Genomic DNA, 16,387 nt, shown 5'->3' on the forward strand with positions numbered 1-16,387 from the left:
TCATTTAAAATGAAGATGCAGTAGCCACATAACTATGTATCTCATGCCAAAAAGAGTATTTTCTGGATCTGTGGTTTTCCAATTCTTGCACAAGTGAAATCTTATTGAGCATTGACTCATCTTCAAAACATATAGAGACTTCAAATAATCTCTGTTAAGTTACTTTGTAATAAATCAACAAATGCAATGGCCATCTATGTTTTCAGTTTTCTTTCTAACAAGCAGACCAATCTATTGACTTACCATTTTTATGTTTCTTTTTACTAAACTCTTAAAACAACTTAAAAAACCATTTTTTCCCCTTGCATCTCCTAGCAGCCAAATTCAAATTTATAAGAAATAAATTTCTTATGGAGGCACTTATCATTAAGAGACTTAACACATTATGATTTCCACCTAAACCCTTGGTGGTTAAAGGTTTTTGTAGAATATCATGATATATGATTTAAAAGTTAGAAAGGAATTTTTTGTTGCAGACTACCAGTGTGGGACTTGTAGTACAAAAGAAAGTCAAATGTGAGTATTACCCAAATAAAGATTTGAGATTTAAATTTTAACCTTAAGTATTTAAGTAATTTCACTCAAATAGTGATTTAATATAAGCAGAAGCGTTATCACTGCAATTCTCTACTCTCCTTTGTGTGTATCATCTTTTCTTTTCATCTCTCTTGTATTTTCACCATACTGAGTCAGTTTAGTTCTAGTCTGCACCTCCCTCTAGAGTATGAAAATAGCAGTCACTTTTCACATTTTGAGGCAGAAATACTCTTCCTCAGAGGAATTTGATTAGTGCCTCCACAGTTCTGCTTTTCAGGGTTCAGCACCAAATTCTATTTTTGCCAGCAGTCCTCTTTGATTGTCCTCCTGGCTGGCATGGAAGCTGAAGAAGCCACTGAATCTGAGTCAGGCACTGCTTGATACATTTAAAACAATTTCTCTGGGATAACAGTAAACAACAAAGAATTGTGACCCATGAAGTTAAAATAAACTGAAGTAGTTCTCTAGAAAAGTGAGAAGACAGTAGATTTTACTGTAAATAAGGAATGAATGTTGCTAATTGCATCTATGGGTACATCATATCTCCAGTCAGCCTTCAAAACACTTTGAACTCAAATGAGCTGTAACAATTTGGTTAGTCTCTATGCTCCTCATTCATAACATGCAAAAATGTGAATTCAGAATTAGTGAAGATTGTCTGCTTTTTGCTTGTTTCTAGAAGCATTTTATTGTGCAGTGACTTTTACCTCAAAGCTCTAGGATTTATCTGCAGAGATATATATACATGTGTATAGCATAGGCCAACATAAATAGAGATAGACCAAATTTCAAGAGATTAAAGAAGACATGTAGGACAAAACACTCTTAAATACACCAACCTCCAACCTCCATTCTCAAATACATGCGCATCCTTGGTTGTCTTTCCTTTCCCCCTACTTTTTTGGGAATACATGTAAAGAAAACAGAAAGAAAGAAAAATATAAACCTATTGTAAAATACAAATAGATATCAAAGGAAGAGCTGTTTAAAAATACAGAGATTACTACCGATAAAATGCATAATTTTGGATACCAGTGGTTTCACCTACCATGCTGATGGAAAAAAAATGCATTTTGCAGTAAGTTAAGGAAATACATTTGAAGAGCCTTATACAAAAACCGTTTCCACTGTCTCTAAACAGTTTTTAAATGATTCATGTTAAAATGCTTCACATATGCTCTGACTCATATAGAGTAGTCTTGAGCTAACATTCTTTTATCAGCTGGATGTTAATGCAAAGTTAGATTATATTAACTTTTAAGCATCACATTATATTTTATTTCTTTGTGAGCCTGGAATCCACTAAAATCTGTCAATCTTTGTCACATAATCATTATCCTATAACTCAGAGATTGAATTTTTGAACCTAAGAACAGAACTTTGTATTAACGACTGCCAAGTTTTATCTCATTTAGTTCACTTCTTTATTCTAGTCAGTTAAGGCAATCATTTTGAATCTTGATTCTGTCATTGATCATATTATTTACTGCAGGAGTTATAAAACTTTCTCTGTGAAAAGCTAGTGAAGATTTTAGGTTTTGTGGGCTATGGGTCTTTTTTATGTAGTATTCCTTTTCTTCTAGTAAATAAAACACAAAAAACTATTTTAGTTGTAAAAACAATTCTTAGCTCAAGGGCCATACAATGACAAGCCTCAGACCAGATCTGGCCCACAGGTTATAATTTGCCTACCTCTGGTGAACTGTATTAGTTCACCATTTAGTGGCTTAAAATACAAAATATTTTATCTAACGTGTGGGTCTGGAATCCAGGGCATTGATTTGTCTGGGTACCTTTGCCTTGAGTTCTTTCCCAAGATATAATAAAGCAGTTGGCTTGGGCTGCAGTCTCATCAGAAGACTTGACTGAAATACAATCTGCTTCTGAGTTTCTCATGTGGTTATTGGCAGGATTCAGTCCCTAATGGACTATTGGCCAGAGGTCCCCCTTGGTTCCTCGACAGGTGGGCAGTTCACAACTTAGTAACTAGGTTATATCACAGTTGGTCAGCAAGAGGAAGAAGAAAGAATTTGCAAGATGGAAGCCACAGGCTTTTTGTAACCTAATTTCAGAAGTGACACCCATCACTCGTGCTGTATTATATTGATTAGAAGTGAGTTCCTAGGTGCAGTTCACACACAAGGGGAGGGGATTTCACAAAAGTGTGAATACTGGAATGGCAGGAATGACTGGAGCCATCTTAAAGGCTGCCTACAAAACCTATCCGCCCAAAATATTCTACAACTTAGAATAAACAAGTTTTCAATTTATCCAAGTTTTTGATAAAAACATCCAAGAAGGGGTGTTCATGATGGACTTTTGTGGCATGCTTTCTTCCCCCCAAGACTGATTCCAGCCCATTAATACTATGAATAGTGCTGATTGCCTAACTGCAAATTCTCAATGGTGGTATCATAAACATTTTATCATCATATCCTTGAAAATCTCAAGAGACATTTTTGTCAAACACATTTTAACAATCATGCTGTTTCTGCTTCACTGGACAGGTGAAATTAAGTTAAACTGAGTCTCAAGGACTGTCTTGAAAAATAAAATAAATCATAGCAGTACTATAGCTCAAATAATGTCATAAATAGAGAGAACCAGTTTCATCTGCCTTGTCTCCATGACAGGAAGTTTTAAGGCTGGTTGCATCCTATATGAGCCTCAATTTTTTTAACCAACTGGTAAAGCTGCCTTTTCCTCCACTTCCATATATACTTTTATAGAAGATGTATATTTTCTTATAGAATAGCAAAGAGATCAAATGAGGGATGAACTGGACTTTACAAATATTGTAACAGTAAATCGTAATCATAATTTGATTCAAGGATCTTTCAAAATTAGAGAATGCCAGTTATTGAAAGCTGCTATCTAGATACCGACAATATACCAATATACCATTACAATGTTTCTACTGCTTCAAAACGGTCTAACCCAAACTGCCAACAAAAGTACTGTCATTTTAAATACTGTATCACTCAAACTGCAATCCTACTAACAACCCACATGTTTTGCAACTCCCCCTTAGGCAATATAATTATTATTACCCATTGGGTGTATAATATGAGTAACATGCTGAGCTAAACAACTTTATTAGGATCTTCTCATTAATTCTCCTTAACAACTCTGGCAGGTAGTTACTATTATTATGTGCATTTTACAGAAATTAAGCAACTTACCTGTGGTCATCCAGCTAGTAAATGATGAAGGAAACGTTTGAAACCTAGTAGCCTAAATTGAGCCCTTTCTTTTAAAGCAGAGACACAAATGTAATATTTGTTTATTTAAGAACTGGTAAGGAAACTTTTCCTAGGAAACATGGTTGAATGATTCACTTAAGTATAGTTAATTTTTTTCCAGTTTGAAGCCACTAGATGGCAATATTTTCAAAAGTTTTTTTTCTTTCTTCTTAAGTTGGAAAAGTAACTTTACAGTATTAGTGACTGGTTTTCTGTGAAAAAATTATTTATCTTTGATTTGCCAAATTATAACTGTTTTTTGTAGTAAAGTTTTTCAGTGATATAATGATGTAATGTGACCATAGCAGTTTGAAGTGGGACAAAAATTGGAGTGTTTTGTGCTATTTTATTTACTTTTTGTTTTACTTTAGTTTGAGGTTGAAGGGAAGTTCCTAGAAATTTAAACTTTCTTCCTGGAGTCTTCCCTCATGCTACAACACTGCCATCAAGTCCTTGTTGTTTAATATCAAACATGACAAACACTTACTTTTCAGAAAAACATTGTGCTATAACAAACTTTAGTGACTTTAAAAATATAATTTGCATTGCCTGGAATGTACCACTCCTCTTTTACATCATACATTCTTGTATATCTTTTAAATCCTAACTTACATATGTATCTTTTTCCTCTGTGATGTCCCTTCCACAAGCACAGGCAGACTCTTCTCACAGCACCACCTCAGTCCCATACCATTTGAGGCTTTGATACATTATACATGTCCTAATGACATACTTACGTGTTTATCCTCCCACTCCTTTGGGAGCACCTCAAAGGCAGTCTTTTAAAAATTGATATATGGGGCCAGGCGCGGTGGCTCACGCCTCTAATCTCAGCACATTGGGAGGCCAAGGCGGGCAGATGACAACGTCAAGAGATGGAGACCACCCTGGCTAACATGGTGAAACCCCATCTCTACTGAAAAAAATACAAAAAAATTAGCTGAGCGTTGTGGCGGTCGCCTGTAGTCCCAGCTACACGTGAGGCTGACGCAGGAGAATGGCGTGGACCCGGGAGGCGGAGCTTGCAGTGAGCTGAGCTCGCGCCACTGCACTGCAGTCTGGGCAACAGAGCGAGACTCCGTCTCAAAAAAAAAAAAAAAATCATATATATAAAAAACTGTTTCTCAATACCTAAATAAAAAAATCATATTAGCATATCACAACCTATTTATCTAATCCTCTACCAATGACATTTGATTTCTTTTCATGTTTGTTATTACATACAATGCTTCAAAAAAGTCTTTGTTTTTGTCTCGCATTTGTGTAAGAATTGCATTAGAAATTCTAGAGATTGAATTTATGTATAATAGGGTACATATGGGACACACAATTTTAATCGCACCTTACATTTGTAATTCATTTTGGCTGCTCATCAACTAATATGCCTATGTTTTGGGAACTTTCCATTTTATGAGTATGGTGGGAGACTGACCCTGTTTTCCACTATAAACACTGAAAGTGCCAAATACTTGCTTCCTGAGCTTCCTTTGCACCTAGGATGTGGGCACATGGTCTTGTTTCTCTACTAGAAATTGAGAGCCAGTGCATCGGAAGAAAGGACTCTGCACAGCTGTGTTGATGGTTGCAGCAGGACTAAACTTTGTATCAGTAATGGAAGCTATGCTATTGGTGGCATTTAGTACACAGGGCCAGTTCTCTGTGCAGTGCAGGTTGCAACCACTTTTGTTTGCTGAAGGCCACAGTGGGGTTCTCTTTAGATCATTTCTATGGTGTGATTTTGAGCATTGTTTTTGGTGCAAAGCCCTGTCCCTAACTGTCTAGGCTTCCTAATGATTCTATGAACTACCCCCAAATCCTTATAATAATGTCCTATTCTGCCTTCATCAGTTGAACTTGGTTATTTTTTGTTTCTAGCTAAAAATCCTGACTGATATAAACTGGTATCAGGAATGGGCTGGAGATGTTGTTTCTAAAGAAGCTGAACAGCTAAATAAAAAAGGAATGACATTCTCAAAATTCTAGGGCATAGATTGAAAACCAACTAAAAGAATATCTCCTTTCTTGCAGCCACAGGGTTGAGATAGTCAAATTTTAATTATGTAGGTTTCCCAATTCCAAACTCAGCTGAATTCACAGTCTTGTGTAGTATGTGAAAGTTAGAGTTTGATAACGAAAGAGTAGTGTCCCCCCAGACTAAAATGGGGTACATGAAAGGATTTAATTTTATTGACTCGGAGAATACTGACTCCTCTTCATAGAGACTCCCTTGCTTCCAGAAGCACTTACTTTCATTTGACTCATGAGATTGTTCTTACCTTGCTTTACAACCCTGTCACAACTTTACCTAAGGAGGTCATATTGCAGGAGGAAGTCAGTCCTGTTCTTGCTGTACTGTTAATACTTATTATGTCTAGACCAATAATGAAAACTAGATCCTCAACTTGAGCTTGTATTAAGGGAGTGATATTATAGCATAACCCCCAGGATGACAAAGCTTATACTTTAAAATAGTTTAAGAAAAATATTATTTTAGTTCAGTGATGAAAAGAAGATTTGGTTAATGTATAGATATAAATAAGGGAAGAATGTATTTTAAGAAGTAACTGAAGTTACCAATATGGGTAACCTTGTCAGAAATTAGGCTTTTAATATCCTAGTTTAAACATATGGGAGTAGTTTTAATTGTTTTCTTATTTGGTTGACTAAAATCTAGACTATACCTCATATGAACAGAAATGGACCTACTATAGAGAAGAAAGATATTGATACAAGAATTAAAACACTTGGGTAGAAATCTTGAGGTAGAAATATTAGAGTAATTTGTTGTTTGCATACGCTCTCCTGACTCCTAATAAAATCCCTCAAGAGGGTTTTAGAGATAACCTCTTGGCCAAATCTGTTAGAAATACATTAGACAGTAGGCTGGGTGCAGTGGTTCACTTCTGTAACCCCAGCACTTTGGGAGACCAAAGCAGCAGGATCACTTGAGGCCAAGAGCTTGAGGTCAGTTTGGGCAATATAGGAAGACCTTGTTTCTATTTTAAAAAACAAACAAACAATTTGGGAGTCTTTCTGAGCCACCTGTGGCTCAGGTGGCTGCCCAATAAGCAACAACAAGAAATACATTACATGGGCATTGTGGCTCATACCTATAATCCCAGCACTTTGGGAGGCCGAAGCAGGAGGATTGCTTGAGGCCAGGAGTTTGAGACCAGACTAGGAAACATAGCAAGACTCCCATCTCTATGAAAAATATAAAATTAGCTGGGCATGGTGGCTTGTGCCTGTGGTCTCAGCTACTCGAGAAGCTGAGGCAGGAGGATCACTTGACCCCAAGAGGTTGAGGTTGCAGTGAGGCGTGATTGTGACATTGCCTTCCAGCTTAGGCAACAGAACAAGACACTGTCTCAAAAAAAATAAAAAATAAAAAATAAATAAGAAAACAAATGAATTAGGAATACCTCTTGAGGGCACCCTTAATTTCAGTGAGAATGTGAAGATCTTAGGTTGATAGAAATTAGAGTAGTTACTCACTATGGCAAATTGGCGTGATTACCATAATTACAGACAGTAAATTCGTGACCATTAGTCCAGATAACTACTTGATCTTTGATCTGAGCTGATCATGATGAACCACATGTTATCAGTTAAAGTACCAAGTTAGTCATGCCCAGTAGCAGTCCACTATCAAAAGGAAGTAGTATATGTGGAACTGAGCCAGTGAATATCTAGAGGCACAAAAAGGATACACGTGTATATGATTCATATTCTGAGTGTGCTACTTCTGCCTCATTGTCATTTTTCTCTCAACTTCATTTATGACCTCATGGCAAGTTATCTATGACCTAAATCTCTGACCTTGGTTAACAGATGAATCCACATAATTTGCTGGCACTAGGTGAAAGTAGACTACCACCTCCCTACAAACTTAATCAGGGTTAGCTCTTAAGGACCATGAAAAATGAATTCCTCTTGACAGATAGAATTTTGAGTATCCCAGTTAATTTTCCAGTTATCATGAAAACCATAGCCTGAGTCAAGAATCTGTGCTCATTTATGGTCACTAGCTAATGGAACTAGAAGGAGGAAGATTAGAGTCTTAGAAACAAGGAGTTTGAAAAGTAAAATACAAGGATAGATGTCTTCCTATGAATCCAGAATATGAGAATATTGTCCCAAATGAAAGTGCATCAAAAAGTCTTTACCGTGGAGGAAGCTCTTAATAATCAAAGAGGCTGGCAGTTAGCCTCTATCTATGACCACACCATTGCTTTCTTAATAGGCTTATTAAAAAATATCAATCTTTCAGGGATGGAGGCCATGCATGGACTCAGCAACATCAATTTTTACTCCTGAAGGCTTGCCAACAGCAGGAACTTATCTTCAATCTTTCATGTGACATCTCCATTAGTTTTCTATTGCTGCATAAAAATTATCACAAAATTAGCCATTGGTAACAAAACACATTTATTACTTCACAGTTTCTACGTGTCACGAGTCTGGACATGGCTTAGCTAAGTTCTTTGCACAGGTTCTCGGAAGGCTGTAATCAAGGTGCTGGCCATACTCCATTCTTGTCTGGAGGCTTCATTAGGGGAGAGTCCAATTCTAAGTTAATTCATAGTTTTTGGCTATATGATTGAAGGCCCTGACTTTTTGCTAGCTTTTGTCCGGAGGCTGCCCACAGCTCCTTGACATATGGTCTTTTAGAACATGACCACTTACTTCATCAAACCCACAAGCCAAGCTGGCTTTATGGGCACACATCCTATGCTGTCACATATTCCTGTGCTTAGAAGGACCCATGCTTGGTTTAAGGCTCCTTTGTAGTTGTTTTGAAATTCTTAGTAATTTTTGAAAAAGGAGCCCCAGGTTTTGCTTTTGCAGTGGGTCCCACAAATTATATAGCTAGTCCAATCTGCAAGGAGAGTTTCTAGCTCCAGTCTGCTAAGATGGAGACTTTGGTAACAATCTAATCACAAGAATTACATCCATCATCTTTGCCATATAATGTAATCAAATGTAATCATAAGAGTGACATCACCTTTCCTACTGTCTACTGGTTAGAGGCAAGTCACAGGTCCCTACCATACTCAAGGGAAGGGGATTATAGGAAGATATAAATACCAGGAGGTGAGACTTGCAAGGGCCACTCCTAGGTCTTTCTGCCACAGTACCATAAACTGGACTAGGACAAGTAGAGAGCAGGTGCCTAGAAAGGATTTCAGTTGGATTTCTCTGCCTGCCATGCTTCTGTTTGCAGCACTATTTCTTGGAATTTTTTAGTATCTTATTCACAGTCATTGTATCCCACACAGCATTGCCTCCAAGGAATTATTTTACAGTTTACAATTGTTCCCTTACACCTGCTTTATAGATTGTCGAAATGTTGTACTGAAGACTAGCACCTATAGTGCCAGGCAGGAAAGCAATATCTTGGGAGGTCAGGATATTGTCTTGCATAATGCCTTATATGCTCTGAACTGGTAATCAGTACATGGGCTGTTTTTCTCATAAACAGAATGTGTAGATTTGGGAAGCAATGACTATAAATGGTGGCTCATAAAATTACACCAAATGCCTACTTACACATTTTTTGCATTGTGTCTTCAGAACACGAGTTTTTACTGGTTCAGAGATCTTAGTGTCTAAGAGATATTACTTAATATCTAAAAGAGATTTCCTGTAACCATCAGGAGGCACAAGCAAAGTTCAACTGTATTGATAGTGGCCGCTGCCAACTGACTATTTTGAACAATTGATGCCACTGGACAAACCAGACCAAAAGGGAATTCAGGTGTTGGCAGTGGTGATTGATTCTATTCATGAAGAGCAATAGGCTTATTGCTACACAGTGAGAGCAAGGAAAAATATGGATAAAATCCTTCATTATTTATAGTATTTATAATTCTTATTTATTTTTCTTTTCAGATTTTATTGTCTGAGAGCACTAGTACATTACTGAAAAGCAGTGTCTATAATGAACATTGTCTATGACTCTACAGACAATATTTCTAGCATTTTATCATTACATAAGATGTTTGTGGAAGGTTTAAAAAGATGACTGTTAGTTAAGCCCATTTCTTCTTTTTCTTTTTTTTAAAAAAAGAAAAAAAACTTCAATTTTTGTCTCAGGATCTATAAGCCCATTTTCTTCTATTCTTGGTACTCTTAAAAAAACTCATGAATGCATGTTGCATTTTTTCTAATGCATTTTTCATTAACTAAAATAATTATTTACTCGTTTAATTTATAAATGTGGTGAATCACATCAATTGATTTTCTGTGTTTCAGACATTTTGGAGTTTCTGAAATAAAACCTGCTTGATCCCCTCTATGTTCATCTCCTGTGCTGGATTTGATTCATTAATATTTTATTTAGGTTATTAAATCTGTATCTATAAATGACTTTCACACAGCATTTTTCATTCTTGTATTATCCTTAGTTTCAATTTCAAAGTAAATTGGGTAGTATGTTAGTCAGGGTTCAGTTTAAGATAACAGATTCCATCCTGGAAAAAAAAAGGATTTATCCTGTAAGGTGCTAAATGGATTACTTACAGACATGTTTTGAGAACTGAAGAAAGAGACTGATTTGCATTTCCAGGAACTATGACTAAATCCATATAGCAGAACTGAGCCCCCAGGGAAGATACTGCCAGTGTTATAATCAAGAATTTGAAACATTGTGAAGCTGCCATCTCTTCCACCATCAGGAAGCCACTGAATCAGGAACTTATGCTGTCTCCAAATCAGGATACAGAAGCTGCTATAGTTGGCATTTCCAGAATCACATCACCTCTGCTAATCAGGATGGTATCTGCAGTCAGGACACCGATGCCCAGCTGTGTCACCAGCCCCTGCAGCAAAATGGATGCCCTGCATCCTAAACCTCTTCCCATTTGATTCACTTCCAAATTAGTTTCAAATGGGTAAAGTTTGATAGCAGAGCTCAAATCACATCTGGTATCTGAGCTAAAGAGATTCTGGGAAATACAATGTTTTATATGGCTTCTGCCTGCTTTGTGGAGCTGGAATAGATGTTGTATGAGCCAATTAGCATTGATGTCCGTAGGTGTCTCTCCTTCCTTTCTTCCTTCCTTTCTTTCTTTCTTTCTTTCTTTGTTTCTTTCTTTCCCTCTTTTCCTTCCTTTCTTTCTTTTTCTTTCCTTCCTTCTTTTTCTTTCTTTCTTTTTCTTTCTCTCTCCTTTCTTTTCTCTTTTTCTTTTCTTTCTTTTTTTTCTTTCTTTCTTTCTCTTTCTTTCCTTCCTTCCTTCTCTTTTCTTTCCTTCTCTTTTCTTTCTCATTTACCACTTTATGATAAGGGATTATTGCAAAGGATGCAGATAAAGAGACCTGTAGGGCGAGGTATGCAGGAAGGGATCTGGAGCTTCCATGCTTTCCCTGGGTGCACCACCCTACAGGAACTTCCACATGTTCAGCTATCCGGAAGCTCTGTGAGCCCTGTCCTCTTGGGTGTTTATGGAAACTTCATGACATCAGCATTTTTTTCCCGCAGGGTATAGCGTGGGACCCTCTCATGAGAGGAACAGTAGAGTGAAAGGAGGGCAGGAGAAGGTCAGAGGCCTGCCCTGAGGCCTAACGTACTCCACATTGTAACGAAAGACTGTAACAAGGGCTATGTGAGTTACAAGCCAGGATGAACCATGGACAAAAATCAACATGTATCATAACACCACAGCCACCCCCAGGATTTTGACTAGAGAATCTTTATATCTATCTATTATCTATCTATCTATTATCATCTACAAACACAATAATTAATCCAGTCCATCATATTGTATGAATGTCCCCCAAGTCGAGGCCATTCAGGTTTGCAAATTTCCTCTCAATCTTGTCAGGTTTCCAAAGCAGGAGTGACCTTCGTAAAGATACAGCTTCACCCTTTCAGGCATCTGGGATAATTGATCTAAGAGACAATATCGTCTTGCTCTGAGACTCTTGAATTGTTAATGTAATATTGAATTTTCCTCAATAACCCATATATTTATTTCTTTACTATATGCTACAATTTCTCCTTCTCTCCATTAATACCCATACTTTTTTACCTTTGGAAGGGACATTGGAATCACCACTGTGCTGGGGTCTATAGTGCAGGTAGCAATACAAAGTATAGCAAGCAGCTCCTCCTCACAGTTCATGCGCATTCAGACAGGGTAATGTTACCTAAGTGCAGAATGAGTGAGATATTTTTACCAGGCAATATAGGTTCATTCACTGTTAGTCCCAGTTTTGGCAGATGGGGTGAAGGCACAACTCACCCACATCCTGCCCTTAGGAATTTTGGCCCACATGGTGCCCTTAGGAAGGTTTAAAAACATAGTTACAGTTTTTTGCTCAGAAATTATCCCTGCTGTTCCAGCACTTGCAGTCACAGTGGGGTCCCAGTGAGAGGTGAAGCAGGCTGGGCTTCTGGGTGGGGTGGGGACTTGGAGAGCTTTTCTGTCTAGCTAAAGGATCATAAATGCACCAATCAGCGTTCTGTGTCTAGCTAAAAGTTTGTAAACGCACCAATCAGCATGCTGTAAAAACGGACCAATCAGTACTCTGTAAAATGGACCAATCAGCGCTCTGTAAAATAGATCAATCAGCAGGATGTGGGTGGGGCCAAATAAGGGAATAAAAGCTGGCCACCAGTGCCAGCAGGGGCAACCTACTGGAGTCCCCCTCCCACTCTGTGGAAGTTTTGTTCTTTCTCTGTTCACAATAAATCTTGCTGCTCCTCACTCTTTGGGTCCACACTACCTTTATGAGCTATAACACTCACTGGGAAGGTCTGCGGCTTCACTGGACACCAGGAACCCACTGGGAGGAACAAATAACTCCCGACCTGCCACCTTTAAGAGCTGTTAACACTCCCAGTGAAGGTCTGCAGCTTCACTCCTTAAGTCAAGCGAGACCATGAACTTATCAGTGGGAAGCAACTCCAGACACGTGAACATTTGAAAGAACAAACTCTGGACACACCATCTTTAAGAACTGTAACACTCCCTGAGAGAGTCCGTGGTTTCATTCTTGAAGTCAGTGAGACCAAGAACCCACTGGAAGGAACCAATTCTGGACACACTAGGACCACTCTTATCAGGTAGGGGAGAAAAAATATTTTTTTTTTTTTTTTTTTTCCCTGAGGTGATTTGGGGAAGAAAGAAAAAATTATAGTCATTATATCAGTGTATGCCTCCCTTGGCAAGAACTGCATAGTCATACTAGCATGCGCCCCAGCCCTTCTTCCCCAGATCACCAAAAAAACAAAAAAAATCTAGCAGGCACATTCTAGTCCAACTGAGTATGAGTGTGAGCAGACACTTGAAGGTGTGTAAGTCAGCTCTTCATGCTTTTATTTCCCCCTGATTTAGACAACCAGTGTTTCCATTGTCTGCTCTACTTCTCTATCAAACTATTACTCTAAGGAGGATCTGTGCCTGTTGTTGGACATTATAGGCTATACAGTGTATTCCTTGGTCTTCAAAAATGATGACTAGCCATCCATATCCATGCAATATATTCTATTTTTTTTTTTAATGGCACTTGGAGCATTTTCGTCTTCCATTGGATACGCAAAGCCCACTCCATAGCCAGTGTCTATTCCTGTCAAGACTCATTTGTAGTCCCCCAGGGCTACTAGCATCTGTCTCACTATCCAGCTATGTTCAGGGCCTTCCCACCAGAGAATCTGTCCCATAGTCATCAGCAGTCTTTGTCTTTCTTGCTGAGAAACAGAACAGTTCTTGCTGGCATTTTGTGCCTGAGAAGGTGTAAAAGAAACATGTCTACATTCAGCCCATCTCTGCTCTGTGAAATACCCCCATATCCACTCATTTCAAGGACCCAGGTGGCCACTTCAAGGGAGTACGTGGGTATATCTGCTTGTCGATTCCAGTCACTTTCTGAACCTGGAAGGGAGTTCTTCAGATGAGCATTGACTTGTTCTTCTTTAATGCACCCCTGAAATTCTCCATAGGACCGTGCTCCATATGTGCATCCATTTAATAGGCCAGATTTCCATGGCCCTCTTGCCTGAGTGTACGGCCAGACCATGGGTCACTGCCCATAGCTCAGTAAACACCCAAACTCAGGGGCTTTTACCATTGATCAATTCTTCCATCACTGTTAGAAAAACAGCATGCAATTCAGCCCACTGAGCAGACCTGTTTTTACCTTCTTGATCAAAGTAGCTGCCTTCCAAATAGGTGGTGTCCATTTACCCTGGAATTGCATCCACAAATCAAGTGGCTGTTGGTTAGTCAATTGAGAGCAGTTTATCAGGCACTGTAGAATCCAGCAGTTTCTCACACAGTTCCAGAGTCAGTCTTAGGGGAAAGGAAACACCCCGCTCAAGAGCATTCCCTCCTTAGATTTCCCGGATAGCATGATCCTCTATAAATCATGTCCCTTTTATTATGGAACTCTTCTGGGCACTGCCATCCCCATTAGACTATTTCTCTGACACCACACAAGACAACATGGGTATTTCTGGTGTCACAGGGGTAGCTTCAGCTAACATTTCATAGCAAGCCCTCTCAAGTGGAAATTCTGTAGTCCAAAGTCCCAGTAGATTTTGCTGGGAGGTGCTCAGAGGCTTTTGCCATAAGGCCTAGGGAATGCTTCCCAGAGGGTTATCAAGTGGAGAATTTATCCCTACTGGCACTCTAGCTTCTACTCTGTACTGCACAGACTTTGAAAATTTTGCTGGTTCTCATTTAGCATGTCCAATTAATACTGCTTGAAGGGCAGATTTACATGCCATCTGTTTTACAGTACCAGTTAGGGGAAACATCTAATCAGATACAATGTTCAAATATACTAACTTTCAGGAGCCCATCAACTTTTACATTTTTAATATTCTAGTTTCAGTAACTTCTCTACCCTCAGACTATTTTACCCTCTGGTGTGCAAAAATGTTTGTGCAAAAATCCCCAGCCAAGGATTAAGCCAAAGGACCCTGGCCCTTTTGTCAATCTTTATCTTGATTAGTCTGCCCAATTATTGCCACAGGCAATTTCACATCAGATTTTTCATTGTAACCTCTGCCTTCTAGCTTTTTTAATTTCTCCAAATTGGTTTGGGGCCTTTTAATGTTGGGGTACCAGAAGGGGTTCCCTTGGGAACCTTTGTTAGTGTTGTATTAAGACCTTTCTTATAACCCCATCAATTTCCATCTTACTCATTCAATTTCTTAATAACCATCTAAAGATTTCCACCCTGCTGGGATGAGTCCCATGACTCTCCCCTTTCTTTATCTTCTTGGTTTCACCCCATCAATGTTTTCTTTATTCACCTTATTTCTAAATAACCTTTTAAAAATTTCCATCTTCCTGGGATGAGTCCTTTGACTCTCCCTTTTTCCTTTCACTATTCTCTTATTAGTTAACCTTTTTTTTTTTTTTTCTTTTTTGAGACAGTCTCATTCTGTCACCCAGGCTGGAGTGTAGTGGTGTGATCTCGGCTCACTGCAACCTCCGTCTCCCAAGTTCAAGGGATTCTTGTGCCTCAGCATCCTGAATAGCTGGGATTACAGGCATGTGCCACCATGGTTGGCTAATTTTGTGTGTGTGTGTGTGTGTTTTTTTTTTGGTAGAGACAGGGTTTTGCCATGTTGTCTAGGCTGGTCTAGAACTCCTGGCCTCAAGTGATCCACCTATCTCGCCTCCCAAAGTGCTGGGATTATAGGTGTGAGCCACTGTGCCTGGTCTAATTAACCTAATGTTTTTCTTAGCATCTGTAAGACCCATGAGGGGAAGCTGAGACAGAAAATTTGCTAAGGCTTCTAGAAATGTTCTTTGATTTACATGCCTTCTGTTTTATAGTACCAGGTAGGGGAAACATTCCCCAGTCAGATACAATGTTCATTCCCATAATAAAACCAGGTAATGATTTTAAGGGGCCCTCTTCTGCAGGAGTAATGTCATATGGGATGCCCAGGTGGAAGGAGCCCCTTTAACCGCAACATTTACCATAACCTGCTTAATGGGCATATTCAGTGGTTGAATATTCCTACCATCATAAAGCCGGTCCCACATGGATTACATACAAAGCATATCAACTGCCTCATCTGGGGTGCTCCACTTGGCATTTATAGGTGGAGTTGTACAGTTCCCCTTTTCAAGTTAAACAGACATTACAGTGGATTTTATCCAGTCCACCAGCCTGGCTATTCGCTGAGGAATTACCTCCTGTGTACCTGAATTGTATACACCCATCTGCGATTGTCCAATGGTGAGTTGTGGGTCCTACAACCCAAACATGCTGTTCCACTCTGCAGCATTTAAAATCAAAGCTACTGCCCCTAAATTTGATACTCTCATAGTCCATTTAAGTAGAAGTTTCTCAGGAAGTTGATATCAATCTACAAAATGGAACAATTCCTTCACATTATATCCTCTGGTTTCAACTGTTACCTGGTTTTGCCCTCCTTTCACATTGATTATGTTATTAGTAATCGTAGGTTTCAGGGATACTTTCTGTTGTCACTGCACAATTTTCTCTTTTGTGGGTGACTTTGAGCCTAGTGGCCTGTGCTTGGAGAGACCTACATCTGAGCTTGGTCCAGCCTGGAGTCCTGAACCAGCACCTTCTGTTACTTTCATTATAGCCAGGATAGATAACAATAACCAAGGGATTGACTA

At 38.9% G+C, this 16,387-nt stretch overlaps 1 long non-coding RNA gene across 4 annotated transcripts in view; it reads left to right on the top strand.

The window, feature by feature from the left end:
- LOC103884404 overlaps window positions 1-16,387 on the top strand; it is a 103,470-nt gene that overhangs the window by 62,980 nt on the left and 24,103 nt on the right. The gene's annotated exons all lie outside the window — the stretch shown is intronic.

This window comes from Papio anubis, chromosome 3 (assembly GCF_008728515.1).
Source record: "Papio anubis isolate 15944 chromosome 3, Panubis1.0, whole genome shotgun sequence".
Classification (NCBI taxonomy): Eukaryota; Metazoa; Chordata; class Mammalia; order Primates; family Cercopithecidae; genus Papio; species Papio anubis.